The 24,464-nt window shown below is 45.2% G+C and overlaps 1 protein-coding gene and 1 long non-coding RNA gene across 14 annotated transcripts in view; one reads left to right on the forward strand and one right to left on the reverse strand.

The window, feature by feature from the left end:
- The window catches only part of TSPAN4 (tetraspanin 4), an 861,113-nt gene that overhangs the window by 728,022 nt on the left and 108,627 nt on the right, over positions 1 to 24,464 (forward strand). The window lies entirely within an intron of this gene.
- The window catches only part of LOC149871394 (uncharacterized), an 88,251-nt gene continuing 73,659 nt past the window's right edge, over positions 9,873 to 24,464 (reverse strand). The window contains exon 4 of the long non-coding RNA XR_016440219.1: positions 9,873 to 10,108. This is a non-coding gene — a long non-coding RNA (uncharacterized LOC149871394). The remainder of the gene's footprint in view (positions 10,109 to 24,464) is intronic.

Consider the following 24,464-nt stretch of genomic DNA (forward strand, 5'->3'; position numbering starts at 1 on the left):
AGTTCACATACTTCTGATTGACTATAGTCATCTTTTGCAGACCCCTTAGACATAGTTTGTGGACCCCCAGGGGTCTGTGGACCACAGGCTGAAAAACACTGCTGTAGATAATCTTGATTAAATGAAGGCTGTTGTGTATATAAGCCATTAATTACCAACTCCTACTGAATGTCAATGAGATCTTGAGCTATCATATGTTACTTTAATATTGCTTCCCCAGGATTCAAAGGAGGGAAGGGGACTAAGGGCATTTTATGGGTCAATTTCTACTATTCTTATATGCACATTCCAGTTCAGGCCCCTGGTTTTGTTTGGCTTGTTTTGAAATGGTGCTTTTTAAATCATGGCTGATGACTGGAGAACTTGGAACCAGGTGCTTTGTGTTATTCCCCCTCCTCTAGATAACTGAGTACAATGCTGCTCATCCACACAGGTGCAGACACCAGACAAAATCACCCTTTCCTGATCCAGAAGTCCTTTTTCATAGTTGCATCCAACCCTGTATTCTGCCAAAGAGGGCTCCTGCTAGGATCTCTCTGGGTGGGTTGTGAAATTCTGGGTCCTCTGCCCCCAAGTATACAAAATGTGTTTTGGTTTATCGTCTCAATAGCTGGACCGATGCAACCTTTTGCCAATAACTTTTTATTCAAATCAGCAGACTACCAGGATGTGAATTCAGTAAAGGGAACACTTAAGAGTTGGCCTTCTTGTCTGCATCAGGTTTTTGTTTAGCACTCTGTGCAGGGATGGGTACTTAAACACCACTTAAAAATGAGTCTTATTTCTAGCCTCAACTTGGATTTCTATTAATTGTATGCCTGTGATTCCTGGAGATGGTCATTTCTGGATAGTAATGAGACATCATCACAGGAAGTGACTTTATATATCCACATGTAGAGTCAGTGCCAACATTTTAGGAAGTAAACAACGCAGAAGAACTTTTTTTTAATAGCATCTCTCATGCTAACTCTCTAAAAAATTGGGATGGGATTTCACTGGGAGTCTGAGAGGTTTATGCATTCAGTTCCTGTTGAAGTCCAATGAGATGGAAGCACCTACCATCCTTCATCTCTTTCCTTTAGAAATGCCAGCCTTAAGAATTGGTAGCATTGGGGGAGGGGAAGGAGGTCTTAAGTGGGGTCCAATGAAAATGGTGCGTTAATAGTGGTGTTTTAATAGTATAAATTGAAAACACTATTTGAGGAATACTGTCCCTTGCTATTGGACAATGTATTTAACCAGCTTTTTTTCTAGTATTCAACCAGACCTAAGGCTCACATCAGTAAGAAGGCTTCTGCTGGACAAGTGTAGGAAGCAGGGTAAGCACCAGAGATAGACAAAGTCTCTGAGGACAGCTGAAAGCAAGTCTCTGATGAGCTTCATAGCATGGAAGTTACTAAATGAAAGCTCAAATAGAAAAGAAAAACAAGGGGGTAGTTTGAAGCAGAGGGTGGTGTCATCACAGAACACATCAGAAGCAAGTTCTGCCAGTGCTGAAATCTGCTGAGATAGGATTTGGGGAAACTGTAAAGGAAAAGAGATGCTGTAATTAGAACCTGAGGATTATTTCCAAGAACGTTATAGTGGCATAGCAGGTTGGCAGATAACACATCCATTGAGAGATGCTGCTTTCACTCAGCAGAATGCCTGTGTATTTCTGGATAGTGTATTTAATTTACCCCCTTCTGTTCTCTCCTTACTACGGTATAGGAGAAAGATGAGATCATGAAATATTAACTGTTACTAGCAGTAAAGCTTTCCTGATACTAAAATCCACTTACCTTCCTGCTCCTTTAACCATAAAGTGTTCTCCTCTAAACTGTCATTGCCTTCCTCTCATCCTTCTCCATTAAGCTCCAGGACTTGGAATGTTTTTCAAGACCTCTCATAGCCACAGCTGTGGACAAGATGGGAATTATGCTGGGGAGTATGTGCATGGTGATCCCAAGTGACACTTGGAGCTGTTGTGGGTGCTACCTGCACTTGCTGTGGCTAGAATGGAGCAGCTACTTCCTTCACCTCTCTCCTGCTAGCTGCCTCTAAGCTTTCAGAGAATGGAGAGAACTCCAGTAGTCCTGGGTAGAGGCTCTGAGCCCAGTCCCATGAGTTCCCATACTAGTGTCCTAAAGTGAAAAAAGGAGTGGAAACAGCTTGTAGGCACTGGGCAGAAAGTAGGGAAGGAGTAAGCAGGGATGCAGTTGTTGAATGCTTGAGGAAGCAAAAGTTGGAGTGGGTGGTGCAGGGAACCAGGAAAGTGGAGATACTAAGAATGTGGGAGCTACAAGGGGATGGAGTGGGGAGCTGGAGGTGGGGAGTGGAGGAGCAAGGGAAGAAATGCGGAGTGCTGGACCGGGTTGTGTGTTGAAGTTGAACCTGCATGGTGGTGGGCACGAAATGCTGTGCATCTGGGTGGGGGTTTAGAACTTGTCCCTCAAATGTACTAAAAAGGGGGAGTGGTAAGATCAGAGATGTGTGTCAGGGGGAAGTGGTTGAAGTATAGGGGAAGTGAGCAGTAGAGAAGAGAAACAGTGATAGTGGAGAAGAGGCATATCCAATCTGTTTGTATTGTCCTCTACGTTGGGCCAGAGTGGGAGTATATGACCCAGGGATTCAGTTTGTTAGAGCAAGACCGTGATCTCCTTAGTGCAAGAACCCTGTGTTTTTCTGTATAAATAATAATAATTGCCTGAGTCTGGCAGGGAAGTGGGGAGGGGAAGTCCTTTAAATAGCTGGGGAGAGAGGGAGCAGACAGGCATAAGCAGGAATGAAATGCGTTATCACAAGTAGGTTCTGCATGGCAGGGTACTGTAGTCATGAACCATTCATGCTAATATGCTGAGCCAGATTCCTGGGCTGGTCTAAAGCAACACCACTTCACTGACTCCAGTGGGGCAATTTTAATTTATACCAGCAGTGAATCCAGCCCATTTTCTTGGTTCGTTGTCTTGATCAGTCCTCGTCGTTACTTCAGTGGTCTCAGGAAAAAACAGACCCATTCATAAGATTCTTCTGCACTATGAAAACTTAAAGTGTGAACAGCATTTTAGGTGAATTCAAGGAACTTAAAGGAAATGGCTGTGCACATTTGGGGTTGATAGGAGTGAGGGCAGGAGAGAGGAGCTGGGTAGAGGCAGGAGACACAACAAGATCAGGGAAAAAAAGGCTAGGATATAGCCAGAGACCAGGCACAGCTGTGGTTCTGTAAAGCATTCAACAACCAGAGTTCAGCTCGAAGGACTGGGTTTACAACAGATGTAGGCAACCCCTGGCATGGATGCCAGAACATGGCACGTGAAGGATTTTTGGTTGGCAAGTGAGCCTTAGGGTGGAATGTGGGGAAGGGATGTGCTGCCAGAACAAGGATCAGGCTCCCCCCTGCCATCTGTCCCTGGCATGCCAACATCTTACAAGTAGAGTTTGTGAGTGTTTTTGGCACTCGGCCAGAAAACATTGTCAACCTGGTATATAACTAGGGTCTGATTTAAATCGTGGGTTCAACTCGCAGCACGACAGCACCTTTAATCTAGGCATTCCCCCCATGTGCTCCCTCACTGATTGGCAGTGGGGCTCCACTGGCCCCTCCTCTTGATCCTGATAGCTGGGAGGTGAAAACTATGGTTTTAAATATGCTGCGATTTTTGCTTCCCATCACTTCCTGCTTAGTGAACAGGAGGCAAAACCTGTGGCATATTTAAAACTGTGATTTTTGCCTCCTGGCCATCAGGAGCAAGCTGCAGGGCCAATGGGGCCCGTCTGCCAGTCAGCAGCAGGGCACACACAAGGGGAACTCCAAGATTAAAAGAGTCACCACACCACAAGCTGGCCCTGCAATTTAAACTAGGCCCTGTTTATAACGCATCTTGGATGATTGCAGCAAATAGAACTAGGGTTAGACATTACACATAAACCAGTTTAAGTGTTCAGAAGTTGGTTTAAACCTGGAAGAGAACAGATGTTCAGTGCACATAAACCAGTTTGAAAATGGCTGAAACCAGTTTGAGATAAACGTGGTTGAATGTAGTATCAGACTTAACTGATTTGGGTCAAACCAGTTTATGCAAAGTCTGTCCCAGACCTCTTGCTGGTTTGAGTTAAACCAGAGACCGCCAACATCCTGGCATGCTCTCTGGGCTCGGCAGGGTTGTCTGCTCCACAGCAGGGCTGGCCTTTCCCCTCTGCTCCCTGCCTGCAGCTCCAGAGACTACGGGATGCCCCCCGCTTTCTCCTGTTAAGCAGGAATTCCCTCCTCCTCTGCCTTGTAGAGAGGTGTCTGTGTATTAGCTAGCAGACCACATGCTGGCTACAGTCTGTGCTGAATCAACACGTAGAATCAAGAGGTAGCTGGTAATGCCCCTTTGTTGTTTTCTTGATGGGGTGATAAATACTGAATTAGGGATGATAAACACTGTGTTATCAATTCCCTGCTGGGCACTAGAGCATCCTTCCTGGGCCTGGCCACGCCCGCCCCCCCAGCTCAGTGCTATGGAAGGGAAGGAAGAGCTGCTGTAGCTTCCTGCACCACTGCAAGCATGTGCCTGCATTTCTGAAATGTCTGTCTGGTTACAAAACTGATTTAGCCTAGCCCAGTTAGACTAACCTGCAAAGACTGAATCAATTCAGGCACAGGATTTTTGAATGGCTGTCCCTAGCTTAGAGGGATTGGGTGCAGTTGAACTCACTCAGCAGGCCCTAAGCTGGGTGCAGGCCCTTAGCCCTAACATGTCTGTGCTGGAGTTTCCTAACTTCCAGTAGGATTCATGACTATAGAAACCATTACCCCAAATGTAGTTTTCCTTATAAGAGTAGGCAGTGGGCTCACATAGTGGGCTAGTGAATCTGGCATTGGCACATTTGTGTTGGAATGCTCTAATATTAACCCTCTTCCATCTTTCTCTGATAACATAACAAAAGGAATATCCTTCAACATTCCCAGGGCCATCTCTGGTGTCCACATTGACTGCAGCCAGTTGGAACAGTGGGAGTCATCATAGGGACTTTCACCCATATCTGTTTGCCTGCTGGAACCTAACTGCACTGCTCCCCACCTAGGATTTGTCTGTGGCACAGGCAGTTCTGGTGTCCCTCCACCCTTCAGTCATCTCCCATTAAATTAGTTGCATATTGTGGTTCCATTGAGTGAATTCCACTGAATGCACACTGTGTTTACAGTCACATGACTGCCTTACTACACTGCTGGTGCAACAGGTTGTATGATCACCAAGTTATTTTGCTATGGGGAAGAGACAGCTTCCTAGTGTGTGCCACTCAGCAGCTTGCTTTTTTGTTCCCTGGCTCCAATCGTTGACTTCTGCAGTCAGTGCGCTTCCACTTTATTTCTAAAATGGTCAATGATATGTGGAATCAGTACTCAGGGGTTGGTTTGGAGCTGCTCCTCCCACAACTTAGATTGAGCCAACTCATCACTATAAGGAGTACATGTAAGCTGCACTTCTGGGTCTCTTGTTGGGGCCACTTTTGTCTGGGTCTGCAATCCAACCAAAACCTGGTGTCTGCAAGAGCATCTAGTTGTGTCCTTTTGGTGGACACATCCCCTTAGGTCTCAAGGTATTAACCAAGATAGTAGATCCAGGGAGCATGGCTTTATATACAGTAGCTCATAAGCAACATTTTTGGTTCCCGATCATTTCCCCATATTCATGTTAGGCTACCAAACAGAAGTGTGGATGTGACAAACACATTAGTAAGATCTTCAGCTTGCTTCACATTGGCAGAAAAGCCTGTCCCCTTTTTGTGACTTTTCCTGGGTATTGAAATGCTGGAAGCAATGTCCTGCTAACCTTATGACAGCAGTAAACTCTTGATTAGTATTAATTTCTCTTTAATATCTATAGGGACCTACCTAAATCGTGGTTTATGGTGTGTATAATCAAAAAGCATGGTGTGTGTAATCAAACAGGTTCTTTAGTCTACCTGTTCTCCTGTCACAATTAAGTCACTGTACACAATGGCAATGTAGGTTATTTGTGTTGAGTCTGATCCAGAAAACCTACTAAGGCAATTGCAATGAGAATCTTTCCATTTTCTTCAATGTGCCTTGGATCAGACCCTTAGTTACTGCCATGAAATTCCTAGAGATGTGGTTTCATCCATAGAGAGTCAGTGAAATATACGGTCTTTTTGTGCTCTTTGTTTTCTTCCACTCCCCCTCCCCATCACCATTTCTGACAATATATACTTCCCAGGCATTGTACTCCCATGTCAGGTACACTACTAGTCTTTGCTTTTGTCACCAAGAGGAAGAATGTCCCAGTCATCAGACCACTCACTTGGGCTGTAGAAAAGCAGAACTTCATTTCTATCTCTCTACAAGGCACCCTGTGTGACCTTGGGCAGGTCATTTAGGCCTAGATTCCCAACAATATTTAAGGTTCCTTCCTCTGATACTGGTTTCTGTCAGTGTCAGTTAGGCTTAGACCAGGGGTCAGCAATCCTCAGCATGTGTGCCAGTGTGGTATGTGGAGACATTTTGCTTGGCTGGCCAGCCCTTAGGGCTGATAATGGGGGAGCTGCAAGGGGCCTGATCCTTGTTGTGGTAGCACAGCCCTGGCCTCTTCCCCACCATCTGCTCCAAGGCACATGTGCACCCGCCACCAGCAGCAAGCTGGATTGGGGTTCTGTGGATTTTGGTGCACCTGCTTATAGCCTCCCTGCCACTTGTTGCAAGCAGCTTGGGCTCCATGGTGGGTGGCGGGGCAAACGTAGAGCCCAGGCTGGCTGTGGCAGGCAGACAGAAGGCTGCAAGTAGCTGCACCAGGGTCCACAGAGCCCTGACCCAGCTCATTGCCACAGTGGATGCACCTGCACCTCAGGGTGGATGGTGGGGAAGGGGCAGACGCTGTGCTGCCACAACAGGGATCAGGCCCCTCCCTGGCACACCAAAATCTTACAAGTAACGCTGCGGCTCTTTTGGCACTCTGCCCAAAAACATTGCCAACTCCTGACTTAGACTGTCAAAGTTATTGATGGACCATAGTCTCTGTGTCTCATCTGCAAAAGCAATATAACTGAATTTCTCTACCTCACAAGGGTTTTGTCGGGATAAATAGAGAGATGCTCGGATCCTATGGGGCTTAGAGGCAAATATAAAGACTAACCTCAGTTTTCCAGGTGCTGGGGTGTACAACATATAAAAGGTCAAATGAGGGGAGGTTTTCTTTCCTTGCTAAATATTTGAACAGGTCTTAGTCAGAACCAACCAAGCACAGCATTTTCAGATACATCACCTCCACTTCCTTCCATCAGATGGAATAATTATTCTGCTCTTGCTATACAATGATAATCCTTCCTCATTGCCTTAAGCAAAAATGTTATCGGCTCTGTTTAGGCCTAAAAGTAAGATGAAGAGGTAAGAAAGTAATTTCTCTTCACTTCCTTGTGTGGAGCACAACACTGGTGAGGAGGAACCAGTGGGAGCTGAGGATATGGGGCAAGCACACAAGAGAAAGGGCTGAACCCAGTGGGAAGAGATGGTTTTGTTTCCCTAACCTATGTGCAAGAGTCATTCCCAGGGACTCAGAGGATGGAAACAGACATCACCTGATAGTGAGAGATACTTACGCAGCACCTCTTAAAAGCCTAAATTATGTCTAGAAGCAGATACCTGATGTACAACTGTAATAGGCATCAAATGTGCATATTAAATAACTGATCCAGCTTCCCTAGTGAGAAGCCAAGGGGCAACGAAAAAGGAGTCTGGCAAATGTGAAACTTCTATTATCTGCCATTGCTTTTTGTGAAAACTTAAAAGTTGGCAAATGCAGATGAACTTGCTGTTGGACAACTGCAGACAGCAGGCGGCACTTTCAATTTGGATGAGAGAGTCTGTATTTGGTTGCTTTAGATGTTCCAGGATTAGCTTGTGTCTGTGTACACGGGCACTTGGCTAGTAGCTTGCAGTGACAGACTCAATTTGCTACAGCCAAAATTGAATGTGGAAGTGACATTTTTTCCTGAAAACCCAAAAATCTTTTTGGAGCTGAACATAATAAAAGAAAAGCTGAAAGGAGACCAAATAACTTAAATCCAAGTCAAACATTTAAAATTTCTAAAATCAGCTAGCATCAGAATTTTCTAATTGTGAGTGGTCATCCCAACCAAAACATCTACATTGCTACTTTTGTAACCAGCCTTTTTAATAAGGAAGGTTTATTTCTTCTGATAGTTCTGATGGGTCTGACAGAAGAGAACAAGAAGAAATGTCACCACAGAGGCTTTTCTATATGTAGATGTGGATATATCATTGAGCAATAACAACTTGATGCAATTACAGGGGCTGAACAGAGGAAGAAACTTCTGAGCACCGCTGCTCTGAGAGATCCTACTAATTGACAGAGTTTATGGTGTTTGGCTTGTCCAAATAAATCCTGAGCATTTTAATTTGGATAGTAATGGAAGAAAATGGTCAACTTTTAATTTTCCATGCCAGCTTTGAAATGGAGAACATATAAAGCAAGAATGGCTTTTCTATTCCCTTTTGACTGGTTCTCTTGCCTGTGTTGCAGGTTGTTTGACTTCACCGATTTTGCTTTAGCCAGGAATAGTGTTTGAAACTGGTGAAATATGTCAGATCAGCAGACCATGTCAATAGCCATCATTTGTGGAGAGACTTCAAATTAGATTGAAATGAGAGTGTGTGATTGATAAAGAAAGCTGGCACTACATTAGTTCTCTGATAGAACTTTGGCAAGTTGCTAGAAAGGCTGCATGGGATAGAAAAAATACCTCCCTGCAGGGATTGGTGGGCAAGATCTATTTAGCCCACAATGGGGAGAAACTTTAGAAATTGTCGGGATTTCTTGGAAAATCTGAACCTCTGATAAGAGAATAACTCTTACAAAATTATAGAATAACTTACAAAATTTTAAGAACAACTCTTGCAAATTACCTTAAAGGTATTTGTGATCATTAGCTAGGCAACACTTTTCAAAACAGATGCTCTCCTTGAACAGTTAAAATAAGAGGGAATCTTGCTCAGTGATTTGAAAGCTCCACATTATGGCAGTGACAAAGACTAACACAGTGAAGAGAATTTGGGACCCTAAGAGACCTTTTTTTTTTTTGGTCCTATTTAGCTCACCTTCTTTGAATCTTGTACTTGATGCTGCAGCATGTGGCTATGCTAACAGTATGGTATTTTTTCACATAGTTCAAAGTGTTTCTGCTTTTCTGCAGCCTCACTGTATTACTTGGATACAAAGCACCAACATGTAACCATTTGACATGTAGTGTGTTTCTAAAACTCTTGAGTGGAATGTTATAAGAAACCTGAACTGATATGAGCCATGTGTTCTATGATCCACATCTTCTAAGTCTATAATGGTTCAGTTTCAATTTTCAATGATTCAAACTTAAAGGAACCCACAGGAATCAAATATGAAATTGATGCCAAATCACTGGCCCACCGAATCTGCACCCATACATTCTTGTGCAGTGGGGTATTTCAGCATAGTCCACTTTATGAAGTCAACACTTCAAGTAAAATGCTTCAGGAAACTGAAGTGGTTCTCAAACAAATTATGCATCAAGCTAAAAGGGTTCAAGTATTTCCTTAGAAGCTATTACTCCAGTAAGAGATGTGCAAGTGACCTGATTGATGTTAAGGATCTGTCTGATGAGTTGAAAATCAAAGTTAGTTTCCCATAAGAAAAACAATTCAGTGCAGAAACCCAGAGAGAGATTTGATTATGAGGCTAGAGGTAGACTAACTAAAGCTGAAACAAACTATGAAGTCAGTTTTTCTTGTCATATGGTCACTCGAAGAAACAGTTTTACAACTTGAGCATGGCAAATTGTGTAAGATGGTTTTCTTTTTCTTTTCATATTTCCAACACATGGAGGTTGCCTGGCAAAAAAGTACAGGAGTCATGCATTATTTTAACAAAACATTAGCAGATGGAAGGCCTGTTGAAGAGACATCTCTTGACAGAAATGCCCAGGACCTTTGTAATGATCTTCAAGTCTTTGGCAGGCAGCTAATGCTTGGAACATGCCCAAAAGCCACATTTGTAGTTTCTCGGCAAAAAATAAGCTATTGTCCTTGCTTCCAGATGTATCCACCATGACAGGATTCTGTTAACCTTGCCTGCATCTGTCACAAGACACAAATGCATTATTTTTAAAATTTAAGCTTATGAAGATAAATTTATAACCGTTTGTGGGGTGGCTCAGTCTTAGTAGTTAGCTCTTGCTTTAATTTCATTTGGAAGCTAAATTTCAGGGAGTGTTTATCTGAAATACGCCCGCCATAAGTCTTCAAGTATTAAAGCAAGGAAAGTGACATTCTCTAAAGATGCTAGTGCCTAGTCCCAAATCCTTGTGGATTTTTTTGTTTTTAATAAAAGGTTTAAAAGCCTGGTTTTCACATTTTTCATTTTGCTTCACACTTGAATTCTCATCAGTGATCAAGAGTAATATGTCTAATTCTCTGAATATTCATTGGGAGGTTAGCAATTTAACAGGGGAGGGCAAAAAAGAATAACCTTATCTTCCTTAAAACATGGGCAAACATTAGCTGTGTGTGTGTGTGTGTGTGTGTGTGTGTGCGCGTGCGCATATGTGCGTACTTGCCCATGCATGCATATCAGTAGTTGCTCTCTGCTAAAGATAGTTTTGCTTGGTTGGTTCTGGTCATCCTGCAGTGGCTAGCCTACCAATTAGTGACAGGTAATAAAGTTTCTCCCTTAAAAGACAAATCTTTAGCAATTATCCTAAGGAGTTGAATTGTCTACATGCTATCAGTGCCTTCCAGATCTGTGGCTAGCAGGAATCTATCATACCTGATGGTATGCAGCCATGAAGTAATTCGACCATCCTAATACAGTTGTAGTTTTTGAATAACTACAGATTATATCATTTAATATGTGTATTACAAGTGTGCTGAATAACATCAGAACTGTAGTGCATGAGATTCTGTGCCAGACCATAGTGAGAGACAGCCCTGGTCTGTGCAGCTTGCTATCTAAATAGATCAGACAAATGGGAAGTATCATAATCCACATTAGACAGGTGGGAAGCTACTGAACAGTGAGAGTAAGTGACTTGCTCAGACCACTGAGGGCATTTGCAAAACAACTCTCAACTGAGCCCAGATCTTTTGAATCCGAGTTCAGTGCCTTAATCACAAGACAGTTCTTCTTTTGAATATGGAGTAATGAGTTCTGGGCTGCCCAACATAGTGCACTAATTTTTAAACTTATAATTAATACATGTTTTCTTTAAAAGACAAAAACAGAGAGAAGAACAATGACAAATATTTCCATGTCTCTTTGAATGTTTTAAAGCTAAATTATGAGTAAATATCCCAAAGCAGAGTTAGTTCTTGCTTTTATCTTGTTGAAAGTACCTAATTGGCTCAATTAGCTTGCTGCCATGAGCTCCACTGCAAGCTGTCTCTACTAAGCCATCCTCAATTAACAGTGAAACAAGAGAGTCAAAGAAGCCTTGTGAAAGAACTTATGAACATTGTGCAATGCAAACCCTTTGAAAATAGAAATCCAGGGCTACATCTAAGTCATTAAAATCAATAGTAAACTTAAGGTTCTGGCATATGGACCAAGGAAACAATTAACCCGTGCTTAAAAAGGGCTTGGAGGAAGCAGGGAATTCACTATATGTAAGTTGATTTGCAATAATCTTTTTGTGTGTCCACTGTGAGAGGAGGTAGATAAACTGGGTAATTTAGCAGCTGTTTCATTCAGGAGTAAACTGCCCCAGCTTACCTTGCCATGGTCTAGAGCCATGAAATGTATTACTGGGGACCAGCGAACACATGGTGAATTTCTACCCAGGTCTTTTAACTCGGCTTAACTGTTTTATCTGTTCATACCTTTAGTGAGGGAAGGTGTTGTATAGTTAGCTATCTTGCTGAAAGTGGTGGCTGTGTGGCAGTGGTCCTGCCTACCACGTGGGAGGTTTGGGTACAAGTCCCAGCTGAGATGACTTGCAGTGAGTGAGGTAACAAGAAACAAATCTTCTTCAGCTTTCACAAGTGAAGGCTGAGGGGGGACCTGGTGACCATCTATAAACTCACTAGGGGGGACCCAGAAGGGTTTGGGAGAGACCTTGTTTCCCCTAGCGCCCCCTGGCATAACAAGGAATAACAGCCATAAATTGTTGGAGAGTAGGTTCAGATTAGACATCTGTAAGAAGTACTTCACAGTCAGGGTGGCTAGGATCTGGAACCAACTTCCAAGGGAAGCGGGGCTGGCTCCTACCCTGGGGGTCTTTAAGAGGAGGCTTGATGCCTACCTGGCTGGAGTCATTTGAGCCCAGTTTTTCTCCTGCCCTGGCAGGGGGTTGGACTTGAAGATCTACAAGGTCCCTTCCGACCCTGCTTTTATGATTCTAAGTCTAAGCCTGTGAACGTGCATCTACAGTGGTGCTTGGAGCCATTTTTGTCTTAAATACAAACAATAACTTGTCCAAAAAAGGAGGCAAGATCGTTCAGCAGATGAATCTTTCTTTCGCTGTTCTCTTTCAAGTTGCCTGGATTTTCAGTGCACAGAAAACTGAATCCTCTGCCTCAGGGCTGACAGCAGTTAAGTTCATCTGAAAGCTTGATGCTGGCATAGCTGGTTCTGTATCACCAGCTCCACCCCCTCCCCATCACCACCACCTGAGGATGTGTTGGGGGGAAGGGGAGAATGGGCAGGGGTAGAGTGGCTGCAGGAAGGGCGGGGCAGGGAGAAGGAAATTGGGAGAGCACTCTATGCAGAACACTAATCCTTATCCTTATCTCTGTCAGGGAATAAAGACCCCAAGGTCACGGTGGGCCGAGGGTTTGTATACGGAACAGGCGGGATTAGCGGCGAGGAGTCTGAGCGGTACGCGGAATCGTGCAGTTTAAAAAATAGTTGAATTTTATTTACTTACACTTCTGTAGCATTGGTAGGAAGTTTGCTTCAGTTACAGTGCTAACAAAATGAACAGCAGAGGGGTCTGTTGGCCCATGGGGTTCCGGAGTGAGCCCTTGCTATCTACCCTGCGAGGGATAGGGGCGGCTGCCCACTCCTTAAGTCCCAGGGCTGGTCAACAGCTCATTAAGGGATATGAACAACAAAACTGTAACACGCTGTGACGCCAGTCCAAAGTGGAATCAATGCCAAAGTTGATAGATAACGATGCTGAGGTCAGTGCTGGGTACGATGAGGTAAAGCCATGATCTCAGTAAGTCGGGTTGATCAAAATCGTGGTCAGGGTCGGTGCCAGAATCAGTCTGGTAGCCAAAAGATCAAGACAGGAAACAGAGAGGAATTGAATAGCCAAAATCACAGCGAGGAAGAGACCAGTGGGCTAGAAGCCGTCCTTAGGAGTAGCCCCTGCAGCCGCAGCCCCTACTCTAAGGATTGTTCTCTCCCTGTGAGACAGTCCCTGCAAAGGCAGCCTCTGCTCACAGGTCGAGCACAGCCTCTCCTCCAAAACACACACACACACCACCTGGGTGGGGGGTGTCACAAGCCTTTTATATGAATTTAGTGGCCAATCAGGCTGCTCGCTTCATAGAAATTTCTAGTTCAATTACATCATGCAGTCAGTGAACTGAGCATGTGCGTTAGATCAGATTACCTCATGCTCTGAGTAAACTGAGCATGTGTGTTATGGCAGTTTTGATTGACAAGCCTTGGGGTCGAGCAGGGGGCACATGCTGGGCATGCAGTGGAATTTTCTGCTTGCTAGGCTTGTCTGCGCATGTTCAGATCTAACTCTCTGTGTTATCAGCATACATACAAAATTTTGCACAGACAATCTCTAGTGAACTACTTGAGTCACAGTTTGAATTATATCACAAGTTTTGGAGTCCCCAGTTAGATCCCAGATGAGGGAGTCAGGAAAAAGACTTGGAACCATCCTGTGTCCCCTTGCCTTGAGTTGCACATATGTGGGTATTTCACCCAGCTTAAAACTGAGCACAATATATCCTGGAAAATGTTTGTTCCTCCAGTGAGTTCTGGTGCACCTACATACATTGATCACATACATTAAATGGTGTTTCATTTAAAATAGCTACTTTCCTTTCCTGTATCCTTATGACAAGGTATTTAGCCAAATTCACAGATTTGCTGGAATTTGAGAGGTTGTGTTGTGAGTGCTTCTGCTTTGGCCTTAAACTTGCAACCTCTGGGTTGTCAACCATGAGCCTTAGCACCTGCAGCACCCCAGCTCCTAAGACCCACACAAAACTGAATACCATTGAAGGGATTATTGGAAGAAGGGGAGATGATGAATTGCTAATTAGAAGAGGAAAATAGAGAAGAACTGTGAAAAGATGGAACCACGGGTCCTGTTTTCCAAATAGGGTGTGTATGCATGCAATGCTAACTGCACAGTAACCTAATTATACTGCATATTAGAGTGCAGGGCAAAAAAACATGTTAATATGCTAATGCACAATAGTATTAGGTTACTGTGCAGTTAGCGTCACTAAAAAGCCATGCACTGGTGCTACTGCACAGTAGCACGAGGTGGTGCACATTGATTTAGTACTTGATTATACTAAACTTTAATGTGCAATAACTATGGTTGCATTAATGAACATATAGACTTGCCCGCCTTGAATGAATCCATTAAAATCACTGGTATAAAATCAATCCTAGATATTGTTTAATCAGCATTGATTGTGGAAAGATCCTAGACCAAGAGGCTTACAAATGTTCTCACAAAACAGAGGATCTTATTTATGGAACTGACTCTGGGGAAACTGAGTGGCACAGAAGTTGCTCCTTGTGTATTTGAGGCTTCTCTGAATCCAACCACAAAACTCACGTGACAGAGATAGAGATACAGAAAATAAGAAAGTAAGTTAATAACTCAGGAAAAATTAAATAATAAAAAATATTGTTTTCAGCAGCATCACTGTGCCCTATCAAGGAGATGACAACTGAAACTCTCTTGACAGAATTTATCTAGGGTCAGCTAAACAGGGGAGCAAAACAGCCTGATGAATGACTTCCTCTCAGTATTTTCTGCCACAGACCAAGTAGTAGATATTGATTCCTGTCTAGTGTCTCAGCATCTGTTCTTTTAATGATCTGAGACGGGCAGTAGCAGAAGGAAAGCTTGGTTGCAAGCAGGACAGTTGGCAGGCAAAGACTATCAAATGATCAGGAAGAGAAAAGGGAAACAAATCAGTAGTCCCAAAAGTAACCTTAGTATCTCTTAAGTTCTGCATAACTTCTGTCTCTTCTACACAATAATGTCATATTTTCTTTCTTATTCATAGTTTCATAGTTTGTAGGGTCGGAAGGGACCTGAGCAGATCATTAAGACCCCCTGCCTTGGCAGGAAAAAGTACTGGAGTCAAACGACCCCAGCAAGGTGTACATCTAGCCTCCCCTTAAAGACCCCCAGGGTAGGAGCCAGCACCACTTCTCTTGGAAGTTGATTCCAGATCCTAGCCGCCCTGACTGTGAAGTAGCGCCTCCTGATATCTAGCCTGAATCTACCCTCTGCCAGCTTGTGACCATTATTCCTGGTCACTCCTGGCGGTGCTTGGGGGAACAGGGACTCCCCCAATGCCTGCTGGTCCCCTCTGACTAGTTTGTAACAGGCCACTAGATCCCCCTCAGCCTTCTCTTGCGGAGGCTGAACAGGTTCAGGTCCCGTAGCCTCTCCTCGTAGGGTCTGCCCTGCTGCTCCCAATCATGCGAGTGGCCCTCCTCTGGACCCTCTCCGTGTTGTCCACATCCCTCCTGAAGTGTGGCGCTCAGAACTGGACGCAGTACTCCAGCTGCGGCCTGACCAGTGCCGCATAAAGTGGGAGGATCACCTCCTTGGACCTGCTCGAGATGCATCTGTGGATGCATGACAAGGTGCAGTTGGCCTTCCTGACTGCATCCTCACACTGCCGGCCCATGTTCCTCTTGGCATCAATGATGACTCCAAGATCCTTTTCTGCCTCTGCACTGCTGAGAAGGGAGTTCCCCAGCCTGTAGGTATGGTGCTGGTTCTTCCTCCCCAGGTGCAGCACCTTGCACTTGTCAGTGTTGAATCCCATCCTGTTCTCATCTGCCCACCCCTGTAACCTGTCCAGGTCCAATTGTAGCCTATTCCTCCCTTCTAGAGTGCCCACATCCCCCCAACATCTTAGTGTCATCAGCAGATTTGAACAGGGTGCTATTTGCCCCCTCATCCAAGTCACTGATGAAGATGTTGAACAGTGCGGGCCCGAGGACCAAGCCCTGTGGGACCCCACTGCCCACATCTCTCCAAGTCAAAAATGACCCATCCACCACCACTCTCTGGGTGCAGCCCTCCAGCCAGTTAGTGACCCATTTGACTGTGTAGGTGTTGACACCACAGTCCCCCAGTTTCTTAATGATTATGGGGTGAGAGACAGTGTCGAAGGCCTTCCTAAAGTCCACAAAGGCTATGTCCACTGCTACCCCTGCATCTAAGGATTTGGTGACCTGGTCGTAGAAGGCCACCAGGTTGGTCTGACAGGACCTGCCTCTAATGAACCCGTGTTGGTTGCTCCTAAGCATAATCTCCCAGTGAGGGGGCTGATCCCATTCCTGCTCAGGAAAATGGAGGCAAAGAAGTTGTTAAATAGGTTAGCTTTGTCATCTGGTGCGATGACCAGATTTCCTAGCGTGTCTTGCAGGGGCCCCACATCACCCGGTATCTTTTTTTTTGCCCCCTATGTATTTAAAAAAGGACTTCTTGTTGTCCTTGATCCAGGTAGTTAGTCCCAGTTCCATCTCTGCCTTGGCCTTCCTGACCACCCCCCTGCAGCCCTGAGCAACAACAGTATAGTCCTCCCTGGTGATGGATTGATGTAATATTAATCATGCTGGTTATGCTTATAATTATAATATGAATACTGAGGTTTCTTTTATTACTTTTTATTGATAACCAAATACAACAGTATTGTAATGTATATAGGTCAGTGGAGCTGTGCTAGCTTACATAAGCTGAGATCTGGACTTATCTGTGTAAGGCAGGGGCCAGCAAGCTTCTGCAAGCTGTGGGCCAGAACAAACCAGCTCTAGCCCAATGTAGGTCAGATGGCTTCAGTAATGTGTCAGGGGCAGAGGTCTTTCCCCACACCTATGCCTAAGCTAAGCAACTAGGAGCTACACCCTGCTGCCACTGCTTTTCCCAGCCCCTGCTCTATAGCTATGGTGTGAGCACAGCTTCCAGCTGGTGGGGAACTGCACTGGGACCAGGTCTTTGCAAATTGTGTCTGAGCTGCTGCTGCTGTTCCCTGCTCCCCTTTCTCCCTCCTGGCTGCAGCACAGGCACTGATCAAAGCTGCCTGGCCCCAGCACAGCTCCCCAAGGGCTGGAAGCTGCACCCATGCTGCAGGATGGGGAGAAAGGAGGGAGAAGTGGTGGTGGCTCACAGCTCTCTGGAGCCAGCATTATTGTGGGGAAAGCCCCTGCCATGCAGGCATGGGCATGGCCATGGGCTTGGCCCCAGCTACAGGCAAAGCCCTCCAGCCCTCTGTGGACTGGATCCAGTGGCTCTGTGGACTGAATCCAGCCCATGGGCCATATGTTGCCAGTCTAAGGGGTTGTTTTGATGTTTCTGCATTCCTTTAAATCTTGGGAATTAAATTAGGATAATCCGCTTGCTTTCAGTTGCTCCCAGTCTCTTATTTTAGTAGGCTCCTAAAACACCCTGAACACCCTCAAAGACCTCAGTGCTGACTGCAGTCAAAGCAGGCCAGTCTGTACTAGTTGAAGATCTGGCCCATACTTTTCTCCTAATTAGAAAGTTCTTCCTTATTTTTGTTTAGGTACTAACCTCACCATGGGCAACTGGTGCCTCCCGAGTCTGGGGGTGCAGCAGATTGAGGGCAGGGGGTTCTCCAGTGGTTGACTGGGGGGTCCCCTAGTGGTTGACTGCCAACTGGAGGGGTCCCCTAGGGGCCAATTATCAAGCCCAAAATCACCAGCGGCAAAACTGGAAGTGCACTTCCGGTTTCACAGCTGGCACTTCCAGGGGGTGCACATGCACCTGTGTACACCCCCTACACGTTGCCAATGAACCTCATTATCACTTAGTGCTGCATTAAATTGGAAACCTGGGCCCAGCTCGCCTCAAGAGGCAGCACAGAAACCCAGCCAGATCTTGCCCCATAACTGTTTACCATTTGTGCCATGTTAGAACTACTTTAAAAACTATGGAAAAACATCATCTCTCCTGTCCAAGCATCTGAATGACCTGAGCTGCAGAATGCTCCTGGGAGTTGGGTAAATACTGCTGTTTCTGCAGCTGAGAAAATTGAGGTACAGACAGGGCAAGGTGTAAGATCACCATGGACAGGCAGACTGCTGGTGATGCCAAAATAAGCTACAGGGAGAACTTCTCTGTGAGAAAATGCTTCTCTGCATGAAAGCAGATGCAGCTAATAGAAATAAGCTGCTGTCACTGGCTTTTTTTAAGCTGCTGCCAGACTAACTATTCCCTTCCCTATACAGTGCTCCCTGAGCAGCATATTTGCAGGAAACAGCAAAATATAGGGAACACAATTGTGTTAAGGAAGAACTAACACTGCTATAATGGGACCTGGATTTGCATGTTGACAGAAAATGCCCCTTCTCCCAATACCTCTTTCCATCTACCCACTCACTTACTGCTTTCCTTCACTTACATATGTCACAACTACTACTCCTAGAGTCTGTTTCCACAGGTGATGTGTTTCTGGTTGATTCCCCTCATTTTTTATAATTAGCAGGAAACTATTTTGGAGTGTTTAGATAGCAGTGGTTTAAATTAATATGGAAAGATTAAAAGTTGGAGAGCCATTCTTCTTCTTCAACTCCTCTCACTCTTTTCTTTCACACTGTCAGCTGAGGAGCACTCTCAGACCTTTTTTCCAAGAAAATTAGAGTTGTTGTAATGGCTCTGCCTTTCCTCACAGAGTGGGTCAAGCAGGCGTTAGACCCATGTTAAAGGTGCTAAAGTTCTGCAGCTGCAGTAGCTCCCAGTGGACAGGGCAATAGGGCATAGCTCAGATGCTGCTTTCCTGCTTCCTTAGGCTCCTGCAAAATCATTCCACGTCCTTTAGCTTGGGAGCTCCAAATCACAGAAAAACCTCAGGGAATTGTAGTAGAGAGAGGAAGTTCACATTGATTTTCATATGGTAATATTACTCTGAATATCCATTAAAGGGTGCGAGTTTGGACACTAAAGGCGTGTCCAGATGAGCCCACACATGGTTCTTGCAGCGTCTCAAACCCCTTTAATACACTACAAGAGGCATGTACAAGAATGAGAAAATGGCAGAATTAGAGCCCTGGATATCCAGGGGTCAAAAAAGCCCACACAGAAAGGAAGTGGGGCAAGGCACGGTCCTAGACCGTTCTCTGAGGCAACTGGAGGCTGGGTCCTCCAAAGAGACACTCTGACTGCCAGAGTATCTCTATGGTTAGCCCTCACCCAGGTGCTGAAGCACACTGCCTGGCAGCATGCCAGCAGCGGGGAGCTGGACCCAGGCTCCATTGCCAGTAAGTAAGGGGTTGGGGGGCTGGAGAAGTGGGGAGGGGACCATATGGGGGGACCCCTGCTGATCCCACCTGCTCCCTCAGTCCCCCTGGTCCCTTCCCCCCCCAAACTCCCCGATCCCTTCCTCACCTGACCTCATCCCCCTAACCCCCCTGATCCCTCCCCTGCCTGGCTCCACCTCCTTAACACCCCTGATCCCTTCCCCGCTCAGCCCCATTCCCCCCCTTCCCCGCCCAGCACTGGAAAACGCCCCCACTCTGAAAAAAAACAACAAACCTCCAGCACTTATCAGCAGCTCAAGCGGCCATCTGGGTCACTGGGGCCCCACCCACACAGTGCAGGGCAGGGTGACAGCCCCAGCGGCCCCAACCTGGGCTCTGCTGCGCCCCGCTGCCCTGTGCTGCCTGGGAGGGGGCTCTGCCAAGAGGCCCCACAGCTCCCCCAGCCCCTGCTCAGTAAGTAGATGCTTTTTCTTATTTCTTTTTTCTTTTTTTTTTTAAAGTGCTGGAAGCTGGGGTTGGGGGGCAGCCATGCAGGGCTGGGTGTGCAAGTGGGAGATGGGGCCAGGCGGGCAGCCGTTGGGGGGTCTGGGAGAGTGGGGGAGTGGGGCTGGGGGGGACCAGCCATCTGGGGGAGCTGCAGGAGCTGGCGAGGGATGGGGCAGCAATCCAGGGGCTGGGGGAGAAAGCAGGGGTGGGATGGGACATGTGGGCCCTGAAGGGGGGTGGGCCCTGAAGGGTGGCCATAGCCCCTGTGGGGGGCTGTAACCCCGGGGGGGGGGAGGTGCTGTAGCCCCTGCGGGGGCAGCAAAATATATATTCATGAACCATGTATTTAGAGTTCACTTTATTATTATGATAGACACTGGTAGTCTTCCAAGTTGTTTTAACACTGTAGCTATATCAATAAAACATTGCCCAACTGATCGCTGTCTATCTGTCTCTCGCTCTCTCTTTATAGTGGTCTTTTGTTTTAATTGTGGATGAACAGGGATTTGGGGGTATTTTTACAGAGTGATTTTGGGATTTTTTTATCAGGGATCTTTCAGCTTTCCAATAGGAACACCAGAATTCCTGCTAGGGAGGCCAGTGGCAGGACCCTGCCTGCTCAGAGCTGGCACCTTGGACCCATCTGGCTGTGGCTTACCTCCTGGCCAACTGGGGCCAGGAGGACATGCTTTGACAGTTCAAAGCAGGCCACCACACCCGGAACATCTTCCAGGTGATAGCTGCCCAGAGGGTTCACACATGGCAGTAGTGCTGCACAAAGGCCAACTCTGTAGCCACAGCCCACTGGTAGCTGGCCCAGAAGGGCAGATGCCTCATTTGGGTCTGGCAGGCGTACAACAGGTCACAGCCAGGCAGCAGCCCCCACTACCAGACTGCGAGACTGCTGCAGTAGGTTGAGGGTACAGGGAACTCTCAGGGCTGCTTCAGCAGTCCAGCTAGCACAAGGAGCAGTGTCCCCAGGTACCAATTGGCTGGACCCAGAAGCTCCTTAGAGTGAATAGCACTGAAGCTACTTACCAGGGCAGCTTTTTGTACTGATGAGCCCAGGACAGGGCAGATTTTATAGTCAGGCAGGGTTATTTTGCCCTAGGTACTCCACAACAAAGTGCATGTCTGAGCAGTTGTGCTGAGGCAAAAAGCCCCAGTTCAAATTTGCACCACATCTATTTGAGCTGCTGCAAGGACATGTGCTTGCATGTGTGGATGCACCCTAATTGAGGATCTGTGTGCTCAGTTAAGGATGGGTATTGGATTCAAATAGTACCGGGGCTTTCAGCTGTATTGTACCTTTCTCTTAATTTGACTTCTCTGGTGAGTTGAGGCAGCTGCTGTATCATTACTGGGGCATTCTTTGGGCCAGATTCTGATCCTGTCACTTGTCTTAGGCAGCACAGTATTCCACAGTAGTTGCATGGATTTTAGCAGGGTAGGCATGGTGCATCACAGTACTCAGTGGGCACATCTGCATGTGCAAGTAATGCACTTGAATTTCTTTACAGAAAACTCAGGCACTTTAAATTGGGCCCTTGCACACATCTAAATGTGTGCCCATTGAGAGCGAATTTGCTTCTGACAGGAGCAGTTCAGTTTAGGGTTGCTCCTGGCCTGCTCTGCCCCTCTGCAGCATGCAGGCAGGTGCCAGCCCCAAGCTGTCAGGGGGCATAGGAGTAAAGGAGTGGTGTCTGGGCTTCTGGGTAGCTGCCTCCTAGCCACATGGAGATTGGGACCCATCCTGGTCTAGTCCTGGTATCAGAAGATTGATACTAAAGCCATAGCTACAGGTCCTGATACAGTTCTAGTATCTACATGTACTAGAAAATGGCACATTAGACTAACCTAGTATGCAGTAATTGCTGCACATGTGTAGACACTGATGCTTTACTGTGCAGTAGATTAGTCTAATGCTCAGTAAAGTGTCTTGTGTAGATGCAGCCAGTATGAGTAACGTCATCAGATGTCTGGTCCTAAATGGTTCGGTCCAGAATTTTGGGTCTAAATTTTGGTCATGATGGCTTGTATCACTTCTAGCAAGGTAGGATACTGGGTTCCTCACCCAGAGCCTACTGCTCACTACTTGCCTCACTGCTGCCTCCTTCTATGACATGTTGTCAGAATAGGCAACGTGTGCCATAGAGTGCAAGGTATTCTGGGAATCACAGTTTTGCAGAGCAGCAGTAGAGTTTGCTGCTGCAGGGTGGAGGGAGAGCTGACCCACATTTTTTTGCTGCTGAATTCACCTTTTATTTTTGTCCTTGGGACATAGGCCTCCGTGGCAAAAATAATGGAGTGAATATTTCCTCCCTGGCAGCATCAGACTCTACTGTCAATCTAGAGAACTATGCTTCCCAGAATGCCTTGCACTCCATGACACTGGCTGGCTCTCTGCTTTCTGCTGTTTCTGTTCCTGCAATTGAGAAGGAAGTGTGAGAGATGGCTCTCCTGAGTGCATTTTGTCCATGCAATGCCTCTGTCCATCCTTTTTACATCAGTCCTTCCACTTGGAATAGGCTCTGGATTACTGTTTACCTGTGGACCATATTTGTCACTCTGTAAGAAACTTTCTGAAACTTTTTTTGTTCTTCACTAATAATACCTTTGTCTCTCTCTTATCTTATGCAATTGCCCCTTTAAGATGCTAAGATTCTTTAAGCAGGGGTTTTTACTCCTTTCTGCTTAATGTATTTTGCCTATTCCCAAAGCATCGTGCACACTCAAAATACCATAGGGCCACTGTTACAAATCCTCTATTTCTAGGGCTGTATTCTTAGCAGGTAATAAATAAATACAGGTCTCTTGACTTCCATGGAGCTATACAAATTTTCAGTAGATAAAAGTTCTAGCCCTTAAATGTACTTATGGAGTAGTGCCGCAGATTCACCATAATTAAGGCTGAGTGGCATTTTTTTGTATAAACTGTTTTTTCAAAGTACTATAAAATCCATATTTTTCACTAAAATTCAAGGATTTCCAAAGAAGTCTTAAAGAGGAAAACAGCCAGATTCCACTTCTATGGGACTTTGACACTTAATTTTGTAGGATCATTTGAAAATTCGATTGTGGAGGTTTGGACGGCTGCGCGTATGCTAGCCAGTTACAGTCATCAGGACCAGCAGTTTAGAAATACAGTTGTGTGCATAATGGAGGGTGGGATTTTATTAGATAGAATGAGCATGCAAATCTAGTCATATTATATTGGGACATTCCCTCAAGGTGATGGAAGGGATAATGCCCCCCCCCCCAAAGTAAGAGCCCAGTGAGATCTTTTAAGCCACGCTCTTATATTCTGGGGTTAGGTTTACCTGAGATTGTGTGGAGCCTACACTTGCAATATGACAGGGATACATGACTTTGGTATTTTATGGTATTTCATTGATTTGGAGTCAGTTTTTACAAACTCATAAATGACTAGAAATGCCACCAAATGCCAATTAAAACTGCCGTGATGTATGGTTCAAGAGACCACACTCTTGACTCTAAATTGCTAAACTAATAAGACTGGATGATTCAAGTAGAAAGTACAAATGAGACTAGAATGGAAAGCTTTCAGATATATTACATGTTTTTTCATCTGAGTCTTTCTCTTAACCCCTTGACTGCTGATGTGTCTTGCACACTATTGTCTGCTAAGTTTGCTATAACCAACTTTTAGGAAGCCATAATGCAGTCCTTATTCTACAACAGATGACCCCCGTTTATGAATCTGACTCCAGACCTTCAACATCTCCCTTTCTTGTTGCCATCCCACACTCAAGTTGTACCTTGCAACACCTCAGCTAATCAATCAATTCCTGACCTTCTTTTTTGATTTTGCAATATGGACAAATACTGTATTTTCTCACATATAGTGCTCCTCCAAATAAAATGCACATTTATAATGCATACCCAGTTTCCAGCAGCTAAATTTTGGAAAAAGGGTAGATTTTTTTATGTGAGGAAAATATGGTAATTAGGGTTATATCTGGGATATACAAATCCAGGTTTTCAGACATTATACCCAACTATTTCTATGCACAACTTAGATAGATACATAGTTGGAATACCAGAATCCCTGATTAAATGAGTCATTTTGTCTTCTCCATTTAACAAGGGAAGGCAACTTTAATGATTGTATTAATAATTTTGTGGACTGTACAGCAAGACATCATCCTTCATTTTATATCTTCATGCAAATAATTATTGCAGATTCCATTCAGCCTTATTGATCAGGAGTGTATGTGCATGTACAAAATATATAAACATACACAGAACTGTACTTTACATCCAGCGGGTACCAATCGGGGGCATCTTTTGTCATGATCTCAATGGTTTAACTATTAAGGCTTCTACAGAACATGAACCAAATTCAGATATATGCTGTTTCAATAATGAAGTTTTTGCTCAGAGGGTTTGTTCACATAGATTACAGCCTTTTTACAGTTTATGAGCAAACATCATTTTTATGCTGCAAAAATGATCAGGAGGCTGGAGAGATTTACTTCTGAAGCAAAA

This window comes from Crocodylus siamensis, chromosome 2 (assembly GCF_052110815.1).
Source record: "Crocodylus siamensis isolate JL-2025a chromosome 2, ASM5211081v1, whole genome shotgun sequence".
NCBI classification, from domain to species: Eukaryota; Metazoa; Chordata; order Crocodylia; family Crocodylidae; genus Crocodylus; species Crocodylus siamensis.